Source organism: Rhodnius prolixus, unplaced genomic scaffold, assembly GCF_049639745.1.
Source record: "Rhodnius prolixus isolate KJV_2025 unplaced genomic scaffold, Rpr scaffold_7, whole genome shotgun sequence".
Lineage (NCBI taxonomy): Eukaryota > Metazoa > Arthropoda > Insecta > Hemiptera > Reduviidae > Rhodnius > Rhodnius prolixus.
Genome location: NW_027411582.1, coordinates 9,762,957 through 9,782,569, shown reverse-complemented (window position 1 = coordinate 9,782,569; position 19,613 = coordinate 9,762,957). Strand labels below are relative to the sequence as shown.

Sequence of the window (19,613 nt, the reverse complement as noted above, 5' to 3'; positions counted from 1 at the left end):
TCGGGTCCGGTCCCCTTACCTGAGGCCCGTGTTGATCTCAAATTCCCTAGAAGTTTTGCCCTGGACCATGGCTTTTCCGCAACTTCCTCTCAAGCACATAGCCACCAGTCTAATTAGTTTCTCCGGAAAACCAAGTTCTCTCACAATTGCTTATGATTCACTCGGTCATAAGCCATTTTAAAATCAATGAAGAGATTATGCACCCCTACATTCTGCTCATAAAATTTCTCAAAAATTGACCTTATAGTGAAAATATGGTCTATCGTGGACCTATTCGGTCTAAAACCACATTGGTATTCTCCGGTAACTGCTTCCGATTTCCCCATTAGTCTTTTATTTATAATTGTAGACAAAACTTTGTACGGGACACTCAAGAGCGAAATTCCTCTATAGTTCTCACATTTTAGGCGACCTCCCTTCTTGTATATTGGGCAGTCCAACGCCGACTCCACTCTTTAGGCATTTCCTCCTTACACCATACCTCCGATATCAACTGGAACATCATATCTTTATACATTCCCGCAGCATTCACCATTTCCGCACTAATGCCATCCATCCCCGGAGCTTTATGATTTTTTAAGCCTTCTAGAATACTTTCTATACTTTATTTTATTATTACGATTCGTCATTAAATGAATAGTAAGTAGTTTTCTTTGAACTTGAACCTCAAAATCTAATATCGTGTGAAAATGCATAATTATGCAATAATAATTAAATAGTTTATAATTTATTGTAGAATATGATAATTAGACAGCTGTACATTTTTTCGCAGGGTAAACAATAGAAAAAACAAAAAAATCTTTTAGTATTAAATTGAACGAATCTCATATGACTCTCATTCTTTCTACGATTCGCACTTCCGATCACGTGACCTATCTTGAACTCTTAGTTTTAGTTAGCTGATGGACTAGCAAGACCATGATGCCTCGGCTGTGTAAGCAAAGAACCAAAGAGACCCTCGGGTAGAAATCAGATAACTCTGATTACAGGCCTATTCACGGGGCACGGTAGGTTCTATAAGCGCAAGGTGGGGCTTATTAGCTCGGAACCATTGTGCAGATTATGCCAGGAAGAGGAGGAAACGGCCTCTCACCTTGTTGTTCGATTGCGTTGCAATCGAGCATTTGCGCTAGGAAACCTTTGGAACGCTGAGGCCGAAGGAGATAGTAGCGCAAAAAGAACTAGTAGCGAAGGTCCTCAACCTCTTTAGGAGGGGAGGATTTGCTTACTAGAACTAAGAAGGGGCTGGCACAATAAGTCTTCTGTGGCTGCGGTGCCGTGGGGCATAGGTCCCGTCCCATCTATTATCTTATCTTAGCTGATGGACTTGTTACTACAGATGAGCACTGCTTCCGGCTCCAAAAAATGTCTTCCTCATCGTATAAACTCAGAATCCCTGTGAAAGAACAGTTTAGAAGCCAATAAATACTTGCATAAGAACATTTTCTAAAAAAGAATTTTCTTTTAAAGCCAGGGGAAATTTGAACACTAGGTAGTTCCAGTGAAAATTTTGGCCTGAAAAGAAAACACTTTACTTACTTAGCGAATGAAAGTAAAAAAATGAAGAGGGAAAATATGTAAACAAAGATGAAGTTGGCAACATGCAATTGTTTTGTGAATGGGGGGAGAAATAAAGAATATACATATATACATATAGAGAGAGAGAGAGAGAGAGAATTTTGAGGACAATGAATGTGAGAGATTGGCTAGATGTGGTTTAGGTATATACATACATATACGTATATGTATAAGTTACACTATAGTTTGAGTGTTTCAAAGAAGTGTGTTGTTACACCTGTCTGAATTCCCTCTCTTAATCCAGTACACTCTCCTCTCACTCTATCTCTCTCTTCTATTCCCTCTTTTGCCGACACTAATCAGCTGTCTGTCTGTCGGTCTGCTCACGCATACTATCAACATTGAAGTTTTGAATTCCCGACCAGCCACAATATATTTCCGCTTTTACTAACCTTACTTCTATATAGTCCGTTCCGGTGGCGTGCCCCCAGACAGCGCAAGGGGAGAGAGAGGAAGAATAACAGCGTCAGTGTTTAGTTTCAGATTTAGTTTTATTTTAGTTGCATCCAAGTCTTTGTTATTTAAAAAAAAAAAAAGTGAATGAAGTTCACTTAGAAGTTCTAATGTCTTTGGATAAAATAATTTATTAATTGGCAATACAAAAATTGGCGGATATGATCGATCACGCATACGACTCTTAGAATTTTGACAAAATGTTAGATGGTTTTAAGTGACAGCACTTAAAACACTTTTGAGATTAAGGTTGATATTTCTAGACAAATCTTTTCGCTTTTCTCTAACAAAACTGCTCACACTGCTAAGTGACGTAATTAAAGCCAACTCCAAATTAGATCTACGTATTAGATCAGTATGTTAGTGGTGAAAACCATAGATTACCCAAAAGAGCACAAATATAGGGCAGCTCAAATGCCCAGCTTCCTTGAGGAACAATTGAAGAGCTTGGTGCAAAAAGGAGTTATCTACAGTTTTGTTTTTTAATTTTTAGTAGGGAGAAAAAACTAAATATAACATACTTTAAGATGTATTCCTTATGTTGTGTCTGCTTGTAAGGATTAGTTAATATATTGTGATGGGGTCATTTGGGGCTCAATTTGAACTTTCAGATCTTCAGGTGGTAGGGGTTGCCGACCAAAGTAATTTTTTTTTTATTGTTTAGTTTAAGAAACTATTTTAAACTTATAATATTTATTCATAACGTTTATATATTTTATTTTTTGTTTCAGGAAGTGCGAGAGTGTGTAACTACCGGAAGTGATTTGAATTCGGGAGTGTTTTCCTTTTATTAGTAACAGAAGATTTATTTTTTAACCAGTGCGTTTTAGTAAGTGATTCGGTTATTCCAAATTCCGTTTTAAAACTAAATATTTAATGCGAGTTCCATTGTTTTGACGTAAACATTTTTGTAAACTGTGTCAAGTGTCCAGTGCAGAGGATGCAGTTGCAGCGGCCCTTCCGATGGATATGCAACTGCAAGAGAATGGTTGCATATCCCCAACCCACAGCTATATGCAGGTAGGGCGAGGAATTATGGTGTTCCATGTTTATGAACGGCTATTTAGTCTTACTAAGTTTAATTTTTTAAGTAAATCTTCTATCGATAATCGACGTATAATAATCGATTCTATCGACGTATAATAATAATTCCATCTTGCATGTTGTTTTTTTTATCTATTTTGATAATAATTTGTTCAATTTAATGGAATTATAATTATGTTATATGTTCAATAATTATGTGGATCGTATATACCAAATCCATAAAATGATATTTCATTAAGCTCATTGATTTTGTTTGATCGTTTGAATGATTGTTCTAACTTGTATTACAATTTTGAAATAATTAATTTAAATTATCATTTTTTTTTTAAATTACTGGAGGCTTCTCCAAAGGGGCTTCGAGATGTCTGCATTCTAACTCTATAAAAGAAAAGTAAAATAATTAAAAAATTCAATATTTAACGACTTTAATTTACAATTAAACGATTCAAAATGAGAATCTAAGTAAAATTGAAATTATCACATATAGGGCTTATTTCTTGACCAAAAATACTCCAGCTCGAGTGTATTTAGGCTTTTGTCCGAGCTAGCTCATTATCTAATGACTTGGAATCACTCAAAATCCAAAATCTACAAAAATGATAACTTTCCCTTTTTGTTTAGGGACTCAAAAACAATCTCATTCTTAATTTCACTCTTAAATTCATTTTAATGAAATGCTGCTATTTGTCTGTTAAGAATAAGTTATCAAGCAATTCTTGGCGGGTAAAAAAAGTCCTTTCCGGTTTGTAAAAAAAAAACTTTATAGCCTTATAAAAGTTGAATTAAAACTTAAAACCATCTAATCAGTTAATTGTTTTTCTAATTAACGCTAAGATTAATTAAGTTTCTATAATTTATTAATAAAAAAGAAAAAAATCTTATCAATTTAATATACATAAAGGATAATTTAGAAACAAATCTTCAAGTTAGGGTGTAGCCTTGGTAGGGATGCTGAAGAGACGAACAGCTGAGGAACATCGGCTTTGGTTCTAACCACCACCTCTAAAACGCTTTTTACTTTATTACCATTTTTAAACAATCAGTAATCAATTTCACATTTCTTAGTATTAATTTACCAAAAAAAATAAATTATAAATTTCTAATTTATTAAATGCTAAGAATTGTTGCAACTACAGACACATACGCAATATAGGAAATAACTGCACTTAATGCACAAGAACAAAAAAAAAACTCCGACAAATGACGACCATAAACGAACAAAATCGAACATAAACGAACGGCCACGAAGTGATAAACGGTCCTTCTCTACCCACAGCCTTACTATTGGTATACTGTTTTAGTTGTCTGTCGACTGTTGTATTGAGTCCTCTAGAAAAGCGTTAGGGAACATAAGTAAATTTTTTTTCTTTTGTTTTTAGTTTTTTTGGGAAAAGTCGTTAATTTTTTTTTAAATTTTTTCATTGAAGTTCAAAACAAAATTATTGAGGTCATTTTTAAAAAAATAAAATTTTTGAATTTTGTAAAACAAGAACTTTTTAATTGGGAAAGTTTAAAGTTTCACTTTTGGGACGTCACTGATTTCCCAAAAAAAGAGACTTCTTCTGCCAATTCTTATTTTATTTTTTTTTTTTAAATATTTTTTGTTTTTGTGATTCAAGATGTGTCATCGTTTATTTCGGCTACGAAATTGAAAAATGTTATTTTTACTACTTTGTTTCTAGTTTATTTTGATTACAGTTATATTTTAGTTTGTGCTTTATATTTAAGTTCTTATTTATCATACGGTAAATTGTTTTTTCCGTATCATTCGGGTAAAAAATAAATAAATAAATAACTTTTTCAAAAAATCTCGGAAAAAGTAAGGAGCTAATCGGAAAAAAATCTGGCAGCTTTATTTTCCACACAACATTTTCACCAACCGTTTGAGAAAAACTAAAAAAAAAAAAAAAGGTGAGTCAGTTTTTTTGGATTTTCTTTTTTTTTTAGAAAAAAAAATACTGTCTTTTCTTTATAATTATTGCAATTTAATTTATTATATTTTTTAAATAATTTAAAATTTAATTATATATAAATGAAAAAGGTAGGATTACTAATTTTTGGTGATTTCAAAGTTTCGCGCCGTTTTCAAAGAGCCACGGGGGGCCCTGTTATCTAACCACGTGCTTTTGCCATTTTCGCGGTTTTTAGTTTTTCACTTGTCACACTTTTTCTTTCTTTTAAGTAGAATAATTATAATTATAATTTATAAAGAATAGTAATTAAGTTTCCAATTAAGAGCAAAAGTTAATTTCAATTAATTAATCAAGTATGATTTTATTTGATTATTAACCGTCTCTTTATATTTTTTTGATAATTTTTTACAAAATTATTAGGAATTTTATTTTTCTAAATTTTAGTTAGTTTTTTGTAATTTAGTATTTTTCAAATTTTAATTATCTTAAAACCATTATTCTGTTTTAAGTTCTTCTTGATAACACTAATAAATTAAAAAAAAAGAAAAGAACACTACTTAGAAGTAAAAATAATAGTTTTAGGATAGACTATTTATACTTGTTTTTAAAAAAAATTTAATTATACTTAAACGCGTCATAAAACTCATATTTTTGATTATTTTTTTTGTAGTTTTTTTATAATTTTATTCAATAAACAAAGTAATGTTGTGCAATAAATATCTTAGTGAATATTTTCAAACTTTATTTATGGCTTCACTAAAATTTATTTTTTTAAATTTATAATAATGCCGGGAATTAATTTTTGGTTTTTGTCTTAAACATTTTCTAAAGTTTGCGAAGATTTCTTTCAGCCACTTCCAACAGCAAGAGTTTTGCTAATATCTTATCGCTTATTATTCTTCTTCTTGAACTAATTTACTTGAGTTTTGAACGCAGCATTACTCCTTCCTTCGTTTGATTACCATATTGAAGGCATTAATCAATTTTAATCAACGTTACTTTTGCCTTTATTAATGTTTAACATGAACAAAATTTTGGGCTAAATTAAGATCGTAATTTTTTGTTTAATTATTCGAATTAAAACAAGCCAAATATATTCCCTGTTTGAGTTTAATAAGTAAATAAATCGCTAAATAGGATTGCTTAGAACTCCTTTAGGTCTTCGTTAACCAAAGAAGGTTTGTAATGAAGACCAAATTGTGGGACAGTTCTTTTGTAAATAAATCTCCGGCCTTTGCTTTTACAACTTTCCCTTGGTGGTAAAAAGTGGCGGGTAAAGAGTAATAAGACTGCCTTGTAAAATTGTCTTAAAGATCTTTTACATCTAGATTAAGTGAAGAAAAATTCTGTAGTAGAATAAATTGACTTTTACTTTTTCATTTTTGTGCAAAGTTCAAGAAATCATTTTCCTAATTTGAGGTTCTGATTTTTTTTTTTTTTGGTTCCATAATTGATTAATAGGGAAATATCTTGATTTTAATGGAAAAGGTATCGAATTTTCATCCATCTTCAACATTAATACATATTAGGTTTACATCACAGGGAAAATATTCCTTGCAAGTAGAATAAAAATGTTCAACGAAGTCTCTGCTGAAAATTTTAGAAAATCTAAAATAAAATAAAAATGAATGAACATTCGAAACTGGTCGAAAATACGGAAAACAATCAAACCATATGTCGGATAAAATCAACCACATTTTTCGACAAAAATAAACAAAGAAACCATTTGATCTTAAATTAATTTAAGCCTCGCCAATTAATTATATTCACAATTTGCCAAAGTTCGTTTAAGTATAATTTACAAAATTATTCTGCTTTAATTTTTAAAATTGTTACTAAAATATTTAAAGTTTTCTGGGAGAGTTAATGTCTATTAAGATAGCGAAAATTTTTTTAAATCAACGTTCTATTTAATTTTATTCGATTTTTTTCCCTATTTTCTCGTTTTCCCCCGAGAAAATCATTTCTTCAAACAATTTATTCTAAAAATACTTAGCAAAAACAAATAATGCGACTTAGAAGAGCCCTTCTTCTCCAATGGGTTTCTTTAATTTTAATACTGGTTTAAGTTGGATTTAATGTGATCAGGCAAATAGATTAAAGTCCCTGGACTTATATTGGTTTTTAAAATTATTTTATACCTTAAAAATAGTACATTTTTTAAATGGAAATTAAAATTTTAAATATTTAAAAAACTAGAAATTATAAGACTGTTCGTGGATTAAAACAACGGGAATTCTGACCAACGTCCTTGCAGCTGTATTTGAGATGAAATTTTATAAATATTTTTTTAAATAATCAACATCTTGGTATTCCAAAAGGATATTTTTTTTTTTGGTCCAAATTAGATGTAAAATAAGTTAATTCTGATTTATAAGAAGAAATAAAACAATTTCTTGAATTGAGCGGCGTCTGTTAAAACAATAAATAATAAAATGGGCACATTTTTGGCAATTAATCTTCAAATCAGTGATAATCATTAAGTTTTATAGTTCAGCATGGTGATAATGTTCAAATTAGTGTTCATACGTTTTCCGTCAGAGACGATGGCGCTTTTATTTTTTTTGTAGTCTCTCAGGATTCTGTGCGTGCTTTTGTTTTTTTTGTTTTTTTGAAAAATTGTAACAACCAGTTTCCTGTTTACTTTGTATATTCCATGTGAATCACGTTGCGACTAAACCAAGATCAAGTACCGTTTCCTGCGATGTTCAAGACAGGTATACTCCTTAAATAGTAAACCAAATCGTGTATTTGATTGTTTAAAAATGTAATAGTAAAGTTACCGAGTTCGACTCCAACTGGCAACCCTTAGATTTACTCTTCTTAGGAGCCTTCGGTTCACTCTTCGGACTGTGCCTATCTGTAACGAGAGAACACTGTTAAGAGGGGGGCGATGTGTTGAGAAGGCTTAAGGCTTTAATAACTTCGGCTCTTCAATTTAAATAAGTTTCAAATAAAAAAAAAAAAATTCCTTCTTTCAAATATTAAATTTAATTGCGGAGTTAAATTTGTTATTTTTCCTTTACAATCAAATTATTTGCTTTAAATTTTATTAAATAGGCACAATAAAGATAAAATTGAAGTGGCCACTTGAGTTGAGGAAAGGCACTCAAGTTTAGAGCTACACAGTCTGGTTCACACTGGCTTAAAATGGAATTGTCTTAAAAGGAAATATTGTGAATAAATTTTAAGAGGTCTTTTTATGGGGATAGAAAATTGTTAAAGCAGTTTTTCCTCTTCTTTTTTTGTGAGAAAATTTGAGAATACAAATCGAAATCATTACTGGATATGGGGGTAAAAATATCGTGTTTTTTTTTTCCTTGATTCCGTTCGCCTTCGATATTTTATATTTTCCTAAACTTCCGAATTGATGCTGTGAAGAAGACTGTTTCTGATGCTTTAAGGGATAGTTAGGGAGTTTAATCCAAGATGTGACTTATAAGTGATGAGGTTTATTTTGAATATGAGAAAGCGTTTTAGTAGTGGCTTTAAAACTCAATTACCAAACTCAAAATTGGGATATTTCTACTCCTTTTTTATTTTATAATATCGCGGACAATATAATTTCACTATACTTAGATAATCGTCAGTTCCAAGAGAAAGTGGCTTTCGTCCATTTCTTGCTAAAGCCAAAGAGGTCAGTTCAGCGGGCTTTTAACATTCCTTTTGCTGAACCACATGCTGAATGTAGCCAACGTTTTTGGTTCATGAAGTGGAGTGGTTTGTCCAGAAGAGTTAAGCATCAAGTTTAGCCCCTTTTTCTTGTAACATTGAAAATCAAAGACGATCAAAAAGAATTTCAAAGTACAATTTTGAACTGTTGCCCAATTTTTCTCGTATATTTAGTTCTTAAAATGATTTCTCTTCAAAGTATACTCCTAAAAGAAAAGAAGTTGTAGTAGATTTTCTATTTTGAATTTTCAGAAAATATTTGTATTGAAATCCTCTAAGTCCAAAGGGGGGAAAAAAGGGGCTTTTTACAAATTGGTCTGTATTTGAGTAGCAAATCTCAGAAAGGAGTTGTCACAGGATTCAAAGTTCACATTTGATTTTTTTGATTGGACGAAAACAGCCAAAACATAAATGTCTTAAAGAACCTATTTTACCGCTTCCTCGATTCTCCGTTCTTTTACCGATTCTCGGTTCGTATGGTTTTTGTTTTTCATTTAACAAAATTACAATTTTTCTTTTATACATTTTTACAAGAAAATGCTTGTTAAGATAGTTCTCGGGACTAAGAACCGGAAATGTGTCTAAAAGTTTCATTGAAATACCTTTAATTTACGGCCACATTACTTTGGTATTTCAAAAAGGAGTTTAATATTAAAGAAAACTGTTAAATTCGAGCGAAATCAGTTGGGCTGAAGGGCTATTTGTCTGAATAAATGTTTTATAAGAATATTCATTAATTTACATCGCGGTTAAGATAGTCGTTTGTGAAAGTGTTCGTACAATTCGTTTTTTAATCAAAGTGCGACTAAATGTGAAGCGATTGTCGCTCGGAGCTTTTTTACCAGTGTTCTGCCAGTCTTGTAAATAGTAATTGTTAACTGCTCTCAGTAGCTTCTAGGAAGAGATAAATCTACGATTAGTCTAGCCAGACTAGAGCCCTTCGTAATCATCACTGTGGCCAACATAATGTACACTTTTTTTAGTAAGGTTTTCCTTGGGAAATTTTTTATTTGAAGAATTGTTCTAGGCGTTGCGGATGTTAGAATCTTCGATGAAGTGGCATTTCTATTTTGGAAGCTAATATTGATGTTGTAACTACAAAAGAATTTATTTGACTTTGTGTTTCAACTCCAGGGACGAGGGAAAAAAATTGAACTGGAAGTGCAACTGTTAATCTCAAAATTTTCTGATGACGTTCTTTGTGAAAGTAAATTGTGTATTTGTACTGAAGCGGGGGTGTTCCTCAAGGAAGCATCTTAGGACGTATCCTATATGTAATATACACAACTAGACATACCAATCCATCCTGAAACTGTCCTTCTAACTTATGCAGATGATACCGCTATACTTTCTCCTCACATTGATCCGGTAACTTCACACAGAAACCTTCAAACTCATCTCTTCTCTCTTGAGGAATGGTTTAAAAAATGGAAAATCAAGTTAAATGAGACAAAATCTCAAAATATTACTTTTACTCTCCGCCGCATCACTCTTCCTCCGGATCTTCTATGACTCAATTCCAATTCCTTCTGCCAATGTTGTGTCCCCGTTATCTTGGGCTTTATTTAGAGAAAAGACTGACTTGGAAACCGCACACACGACGTAAATGAACTGAAGTTAACAGGCGTTATCGACTACTTAAAAGACTAGTAGACCAACGTTCAAAACTTTCACTTAATAACAAACGACTGATTTACAATTCCATACTAAAACCCGCCTGGTACTAAACTGTGGGGTTCAACGAAACGCTCCAATCTTCAACGAATTCAATCGCTTCTGTCTAAAATTCTCCGCACTATCGTTAACGCTCCATTTTTTCGTTTCAAATCTAACCATCCACACAGACCTGGAAATTACCCTTTGTAGGTCCAGGTTGCACGAACTCCTTATAAAAGTTTTCATCAGAACTTGCACTATCATTCCAATCCTCTCGTCCGCCATTTATCATCTCATCACCATCCAGATCATCCTTCCAGACGATTAAACTCAGCCTGTGGCCTCGCGATTTTCTCTCTTCTGAAGAGAGTAGCTAATCCTTGGAGACGACTTAGGGAGTGTTATCACTGGGTAACTTCTCCCCTCAATTAGTGAGTTTGTAGTGGTGTCAGTTATTGTTATTGTTACTTATGACGTATCTAGCGCTGGTGTAACTTAACTAATAATTTTTTTTTTTAAATTATGTATTTATTTATTTTTTTCGGGCATAAATTATTTCTATAGAGAGTCAGGTACAGTTGAAATGTCTGTCAAAAAAACAAAGGCGTTTCATAGGCGCGCTCTATTGTACATCACACGTGTAGTTGAAAAGAAACGACGTGTGATTGTTTCACATTGGATTTACGTCTTGGAGTTCCTCCGCATCTCATTAATTAAAGAATTTGTAGAAGTGAGCGAGAGAATTTGGTAAGAGAATCTGGTTTTTGGTTACTCAATCTCTTTTTTCTTGAAGAGTCTGTGAAGTTAGTTCTGGAAACTTGAAAGATGAGAAAACGAACCGGACGTAGGTACTATTTTGGAATGATTAATGGGCGAATGCAAGTATCCGCTCCTTCGTCGCCTCCCCTCTTCTGGCCATCCCCCCCTCTAGGAGCTGCATACCTCATTCTTTTTCTTTTTTGCTTTGTTTTGTTTCAGTTTCATTTCGCTGTCTTCAGTAGTTAGCGGTTATTCCTTCTTCTCTTTGTGTTACATCTACTTTTCCTTTCTTTTTTCCTATCTCCCTCTTCGGGAACCTTATTTATAATTATCCAAATTATTAATGGGCCACTAATTATAACCGTTCCAATTGTTCTCCAGCTATATTTTGAACCATAACCTGTGTTTATATCTTTTATATAATTTCTTCTCTCTAGTATCTATTGTTCCAGGTATTTAATTATACTGGATCACTGGATTGGTAAAGAGGAGTACCCCATTGGTCCTCTTATTGGGGAAAAATTATTGTATGCTCTTGGTTATTTAAAATTTGGATTTTTTTTTTAGGTTTTCCAGTATTGGTTACGCATTTTCAAAGAAGTAAACATTGTTTTCTTTTCGTTTTTGGTAAGAATATTATTCCCTGAAATGAATACCGGGATCACCCTACGTTCTAGCGAGTGCTGTCAAACAGCCGCTCCGCGGAAGTTCTTGTTTTGCAATCTTTTCTTGTAAGAATATGTTTTCTAAAAAACTCTAAAATCTGGCTTCAGTTTTAAATATATTCTTCCTTTATTAATGCTTCTGTGTTTTAAAAAACTATTGCTGTTCACCTTTTTATTGTTTCTATTATCAGCACTCGCCATCGATTATTATAATCGCGCTTATTTCCGATTTTAAGTTTATGCCGGCAATCCCCCTGTGGACAGAAAAAGAGGTTTTTCAAATTAATCTATTTTTATCTACAGCATAACTCAAAAACCGAACTTAGCATGAAGTTAACCCCTTAATGCACAGTTTTTTTTGAAAAAAAAAACGCTATATTTTATATTTGAATAAGTAGGTGTTATAGCTTACAATCCCATGTAAATGATAAATATCAATAAAACAATTGTTTTTCTTTGCTAAAACATTATTTTCAATTCTCGATTACATTCGAGTGTGAAAAGTTATAGCAGCATAAAGTACAACGCCGCTCGAATGATCTCGAGTGCGCACAATTTGTCCAGTTTAGCGCGCTCGAGTTAACTCTTTTATTTATTAGTTTTATATTTTGTATTAAAGCCACTTTCCGGTCTTCTTAACTTAAACCAAACCAATGAGGGATAAATCCTAAAACCTGTCTCACTTAGTCTATTCTATCCCACCAAATATCCTCAGTCTTATTAAATGCTGACAAATCTCGGAAAGACAATTAAATAATGTGCCACTTGTTCCTCATACTGCTGATGTACAGCTTTTTCATTTTCTCAAATTAATCTACTTAAAGAGAAACCTGTGGATTGACTTTCTCATGCCTAAAATTTCTCCGGAATGCTTAAGACTGATTCTGGGCTAATCTATGGTTGGGATGAATCCATCCTGGCCATCTCATCCGTCTTCTCATTATCCGGAACAGCCCTCATGTTCACGTATCTAAAAGAGCCTCATTCTCTTGTCCTTCTTATTATTTTTTTCAATTCTTCTTTTGCATTCTCTTACAAGCTTTGTAAATCCTCCAGTGCTTTCATGGCGGTCTGAAGAAAGAACCCACTTCATTTTTTAATCCAATCTCAACAATTTACTATTTACTATAAAACTAGTGGACACGTTAAGACAGGAATGCAATATAATATGTACCTGCAGCTGTATATTACATTTTTGAATTATGAATAAAAAACTAAACATGTCAGCTGATTTTATTCTCATTAAAAACTAAACATGTGCTTTTGTTTAAACAAAATTAAATAAGTAATGGAGGTTATTAAAGCGTGAAGGTTATACAGCTGTAATTAATGATTAAGTATAATTAACTTGGCGATTAAAAAAGAACATAATAAGATGAAAATAAGAAAAACAAGTCTAATGAATAACTCTTTAATTTTGATTCATTAAATAATAAAATAACCAAAAAAATTATTTCAGGTTATCGCGATATTTTGTTAATATAATAACCTCCATCAGAAAATTACCCTTCAAATCATGTGGCAATTTTTGATGTAACAATTTTTTAATTGTTCTCGGATGTTATCTTGATCGCTTTTTATTATACTTAATTATTTACTTCCGATAGCTTTGAGTGCAACAAGAACCTTGGTAAAATTGTTGTACCTAATTACTCTTCGAATTGTCTGCAAACGATGCTTTGTCACTTGCATGTCACTTAAACTATTGGATGACTGACTATCTTTCGGGTGATTTTTGGGCTGTTTGCTCATTTTTTAGAGCAATCGTTTTAGCTTTATTTCCTGGAAGAAGAAGAATATCATTATCGGATTTTGTTTTATAATTTCAGCTGATGGGAATGAGTGGTTCGTTAAACGGAACGATATAACAGTAAATAATTGTGTATTAAATGTATTCTTACAAATGACTGAGTGAAGCGGCTGAAATAATCTAGAATGTCCTATAGTTATGTCAGCATTTTCAGGCGCGCTTTAAACCCAACTACCGAGCAAGTCTCTTATATTTCTTATAATTATCATATTAAATAAAATATATATCTTAGACTGGGAATTGAATACAAGTAACTCAAGTTCTCAGTTAGTTCTGCGACCGTCGCCTTTTGAAACTGCTCGGCCACAGTAACGCCTAACTTGAATTCCTTCTAAATAGTGGGATTCAGATTTGAGTAAATCTGTAATTTTGTTGAAGTAAATACTCAAGAAGGATTGGAATTGTAATTGATTGAATGCAAAATGAAGTACGGAGGGCTTAGTAAGCGTGACGGGTATATCCTAGGGAAATATGATGTAATAAGGATTGACCGTTCTTAAATTCAAGTTCAAAACCAGAGGTATACCAAGTTTAGAAGCTGTAACGCAATACAATCAAGCAATTGAATGGTTTCGAACCCCTCTATCGTTCAACGCAAATAACCCGCACCAAAATACCTACCAAAGAATCCTTTTAACACAGGATTTTGAGCGTCATTTTGTTTTTGAGCTAGTTGACTCCTTGTTAACAAAAGCGAAGCGTATCCACTCAGTTAAATCACACTTTCAGTTTATTACTGTTTTTTTTTTAAAAAAATGTGGGTCAACGGAGTTAAACTAATCCAGCTTTGTCTATACTCAGAACTCTAGCATGAACATATCTTAAAACTCTGCAGCAAATCTTCTGAACTTATTCGAGTTAAAAGTAATCTCTTTTAAATGAACGGAGCCCATTTCTGTACAATTACGAGGGTCGTTTGAAAAGTCCGTGCAAAGTCAGAGAAATAGCACCACTGGCGCGTATCGAGGTTATGTTTAGTTAGTAGCATCTCTTGGAAGAACACACACCAAGTTTCAGCCAGATCGGTCTATTTCTTTGTGTTTGGCATTCGTTTGAATCGAAGAAGTCGAGTGATTTTCAAAAAATGGACGAAAAAGAATTTCGTGTGTTGATTAAACACTACTTTATGAAAGGCAAAACGCCTCAGGAGACTAAAGAGAAGTTTGATAAACATTATGGTGACTGTGCACCTTCGATTAGAACAGTTTATAAGTGGTTTCAAAATTTTCGGAGTGGCCATATGGGCACAAGTGACGCTGAACGTTCTGGACGCCCTGTTGAGGTTACTACTCCAGAAATCATTGATAAAATCCATGATATGGTGATGGATGACAGAAGAGTGAAGGTGCGTGAGATTGCTAGTGCTGTGGGCATCTCGAATGAACGGGTACATAATATTTTGCATCAACATTTGGACATGACAAAGCTATCCGCAAGATGGGTGCCGCGATTGCTCACGCTTGACCAAAAACGAAATCGTGTGAAGTGTTGCAAGGACGGTTTGCAGCTGTTCCAGAAGAATCCGCAGGACTTTAAGCGTCGTTTCGTCACTGTGGATGAAACATGGATACATCACTACACTCCTGAGACCAAAGAACAATCTAAACAATGGGTTACCAAGGGGGAATCTGCGCCAAAAAAGGCGAAGACCGTTCCTTCGGCCGGAAAGATTATGGCGACTGTCTTTTGGGATTCGCAAGGAATAATCCTCATCGACTATCTGGAAAAGGGTAAAACTATTACAGGTGCATATTATTCATGGTTATTGGACCGTTTGAAAACCGAGCTGCAAGAAAAACGCCCACGATTGGCCCCACAAAAAAGTCCTTTTCCATCACGACAACGCACCAGCTCACACCTCAGCAGTTGTGGTCGCAAAATTAATGGAAATAGGGTTCCAACTCGTTTCACATCCCCCCTATTCTCCAGACTTGGCTCCCTCGGACTACTATTTGTAGAATATGAAGAAATGGCTGGCGGGAAAAAGATTTTATTCAAACGAGGAGGTGATTGCAGAAACGAATGGCTATTTTTCAGACTTGGACAAATCCTATTATTCGGAAGGGATCAACAAACTAGAGCAGCGTTGGACGAAGTGTATAACCCCAAAAAATTAAGTAGTTTTTATTTTTGCATGGACTTTTCAAACGACCCTCGTATTAGATAGAGAAAGTGTGATGCAAAGAATGAGAACAACTTTGCGGCACATTTTTACAGAAATTATAACATTGAGGTTACTCTTTTCAAAAAAATATTGATGCTTAACCAATATAAATATTTAGTTTTTTTTTAAACATTATTTTAAATTTCCAACGTTTTTACAAATATCTTATCTTTTTTTTCAAGGTAATTCCGATTTTTTGTTTTTTATATAAAATATTGTAAATTAAAAAATGTTTTCCCCATTTAGTTAAAACACCAGTTCTTGTTTAAAAAACAATTCCAGTGACTGGTTACCAACTACGAAATGGATTTAGAGGTTGTGTTACAATCTAATTAACATAATTGTTGTCAATAATATTTTATATTATTAAACATCTATCTCGTAAGTTTTTTGTTTCTATTAACATCACGATTTTAATTTTTTTTATAAATTTTAATAAATGAAATTTAATACTTTTAACAGATAAATATTTTTAGTAAATTTAAGGAATACTTACATAAAAAACACGTGTTCTCAGTTATAGAATCCCACTCCTGATTGATAATAGATCCATCTTTGTAACTAGGATTCGGTCTATAATAAACTACAATTTTCTTAAAAATTTCCATACGGTTTTCTTCATGTTTACTTTGTGCGGAACCGAGAGAAAATAAAAAAACTCCTCGCCACCTTGTCAGCGTCTGGTTTATCATAACTAGGGAACGGATTCGTATGTATTTACATATTTTCTTCTAGGCAATTCACAGACGTTTTTCAACTAGAAGTACATATTCATACTGACACTTTTTAAGCCGTTTGAGTCTACTTTTATTTCACATATTTCCACATATTTGGATGTTATCGCATATTTATACATATTTGATTAAAATAAATAAATATTTCTACATATTTAATCAAAATATGTACATATTTTTCATTTTGGGCATATTTTCATAATTGGGAGGTGGTTGACAGGAACTATGAACCACAGACTGTAGGGCTGTGAATCACAGTGGGTACAATGGTTATTGTAATTTACACAGAATGCTGCTAAACAGTGACGGGCACTTGGTAGTTCTTTGAAGTTGTCTGACGTTGTCTGCTCTTTCAGCTAGTTCGTTGAAGTGTCCAATTCATTTCGTTCGGTCACTTAGTGTATTCTTTTTTGGGGTGAAATGCCACGAACATCGGCCTCAAACAAACAAATCTTCGCGAGTTTCCAGCAGAACTTTTTCGAAGTGATGGAGACATTTTGTACTGCACAGCTTGTGACAAGCGCGTTTCTTGCTTTCAACGTTCCCAAGTCACCCAACATATTGCCACCGGATCGCACATACAGAATAAAAACAGAAAGAAAGAGAGGACGTCCTATCAAGCCTTCCTTACATCTCCATCATCAAGTAAGTCTACTCTGAGTACAGATCTGTGTCGGGCTTTGGTTAGAGCAGATATCTCTTTCCACAAACTTAAAAAATCCTCATTTCAAAGGATTTTAGTCGTTACAAGTCCATCTTACGCCCAGATCGTCGTCACTTTACGTTCCAACATTTGAAATTTCATGTGGTTGCAAACAATTTCGAAGAGTGAAGTTTTCAAAATTGAAAATTTAACACATCTTTTTATAAATAGTAAAAATGTTCTTTGTTGTTTAAATCATTATAACTTGTAAAAACAAATTATTTTGTTCCTAATAAATTATTATAAATTGTAAAAATGTTCTTTTCTTGTATAAATAATTATAACTTGCCCCCCCCCCAAAAAAAATCCATTTTCATAAAAAAAAAAAATGTCCATTTTACTTAAATATTCCAGAAAATATTTTAAGAAAATCACATATTTTCCACATAATTGACGAAAATAAATGCATATTTTAGTTAAATATTTGGCATTATTAAATACATAAAAATCCGTTCCTTAATCATAACCCTTTCCTTGTTTTATTTTTTTTTTGTTTGGTCACTGTCCCTTGTCTTTTCTCTGATTCCTGTGGTAGAAGAGCTGCTGCCTACAGCTTGCTTTTATCTTCAAAGAGTCCCCAACACTTATTGTGTTTAACTGTACAGTACAAAATTCTTAGTTTTACAGAATATTTGTCTATTTAGAATTTAAAATAATAAGAGTACCACCAAGTGTATGGCTTAGCGCATCTGAATTTTTCTTCCATTAATTAAGCTATTTTCCTACAGTAAATTAATTAAACAAATATTTTAAATAAAATTCTTACAATAAATTGTAAGAAAATTTTAAATTTAAAATAATAGAGTAAAATTTACATTAAATTATTTTGAAAAGAAATAATTAATTAAAAAATAACAAAATGCAAAGTTACATGAGTAAATTTATTCTACTACATATATAAATATATTTTTATTCTCATTTACTTTTATTTATTTATTTATTATTTATGCACGTTCTTTAATGAAGTATTCTGTATTTTTATTTTCTAAATTATGAACTTTTTTACATGTTGTTTGTCGTAAGTATTGGATTTAATGCATTATAATTGCATAAGATTTTTTTATATAATTATAAACTTAAATTGTTGCGTCTAGTTTAGCTTTTCTATAGATCTTTTTTATGGATCTAGTTTTTAACATTATTCTAAGCTGTAAAATAGTTATTTGAAAATTAATAAAAATAACAACAATTTGGTACAATAAATTCTAATCTGATATTTGGTTTATTTAAAAAAAATTATTAATTCAAAGGATAAGAATTCATATATTTTTGTTTTTTGCTAAATCAAAATAGCATTTATTATTTTATTATTAATTTAATCTCAAGATGACATATCCTGAAAGAGAGGAGACGTTTCCTTTTAAATTACTATATCAGATTGTCCTGTGTTTTATCTATTATTGATGGGAGTTAAAAAGGAAAACTCCTCCATTTGAAAGAAAATTCCTGAATCTTGAAAAAATTTCACTTCATTGTACAGTTTTTTTGTCATGTTTCTGTAGTTTTCCATAAATCTGTTCATGTGATTTCCTCCAATTGTAGAGATTCACTCATTTAGAGCTAATAGTTTTATGTGAAACGTTTTTTTTCCCCCCCGGGAAATTCTATGTATAGTTCTGGTGTTCGGGGGGGGGGGCGTGGTTAAGCTCTATTTCTGTTATTTACGGTTTTACAAACAATTTTTCCTAATAGAATTTAGTTTAGAATTTAATAGCTTTACGGAATTTAGTAGGTCAGTGGTCGGCAAAGTGCGGCTCCAGAGCCGCATGTGGCTCTTTGGCTCCTTAAGTGCGGCTCTGGCACAAATATCCACGGAAGGCGCAATAATATTTTCATTTAAAAAAAAACTTGGTAAGAAAGAAAATCACATCTTATTTTGATAAATTAAAATTCTTCTATAAATCGAGAAAATGTATAATTTTTTGTTTAAGTTAAAAGATAGATAGGTAATTAAAATTTTATATTGTTGTAAAAATACGTAACGAACATCGAGTTTAATTTTATTAGTTTTCGTAAACGTAAACACAAACCATGTACAAGCTACCGGCTGAAATTGTTCGTATGTTACAGCAGGTTTCAGGAATTCAAAAACAGCAAAGCAACTTTAGCATTTGTCAAAAATCCTCTTAATGGCTACGATAACCGAGTTGAAATTTTCTCCTTTTGAAATTGACATTGGTAGCTTTGAAATACAATTGCTGGATTTAAAAAACAAGGAGATATGGCGCTCTAAATTCAAACGTCTTTGTGTTGAATTGGAAATATTGGAGAAGAAAAAATGTGATCTTAGTTCACAACACAAGTGGTCTGCTTTGAATGTCCTGGAGAAGGAAGACATGATCATTTTCAACGTTTGGATTAGTATTCCTGACTCTTACGATCAGCTGAAAAAGCTCACGTTTGCTGTTCTTTCCCTTTTCGATTCTACATATATATGCGAACAATCTTTTTCAAGCATGAAC

At 32.6% G+C, this 19,613-nt stretch overlaps 1 protein-coding gene across 6 annotated transcripts in view; it reads left to right on the top strand.

The window, feature by feature from the left end:
* Positions 1 to 4,367: 4,367 nt before the first annotated feature.
* The window catches only part of pdm3 (POU-domain protein pdm3), a 239,966-nt gene continuing 224,720 nt past the window's right edge, over positions 4,368 to 19,613 (top strand). For 3 of the 6 annotated variants that reach the window (XM_074113852.1, XM_074113855.1, XM_074113854.1), the window contains exon 1: positions 4,368 to 4,986. The gene's annotated coding sequence lies outside the window, so the exon portion shown is untranslated. The remainder of the gene's footprint in view (positions 4,987 to 19,613) is intronic. The other 3 variants (XM_074113853.1, XM_074113851.1, XM_074113849.1) reach the window with 1 other exon arrangement.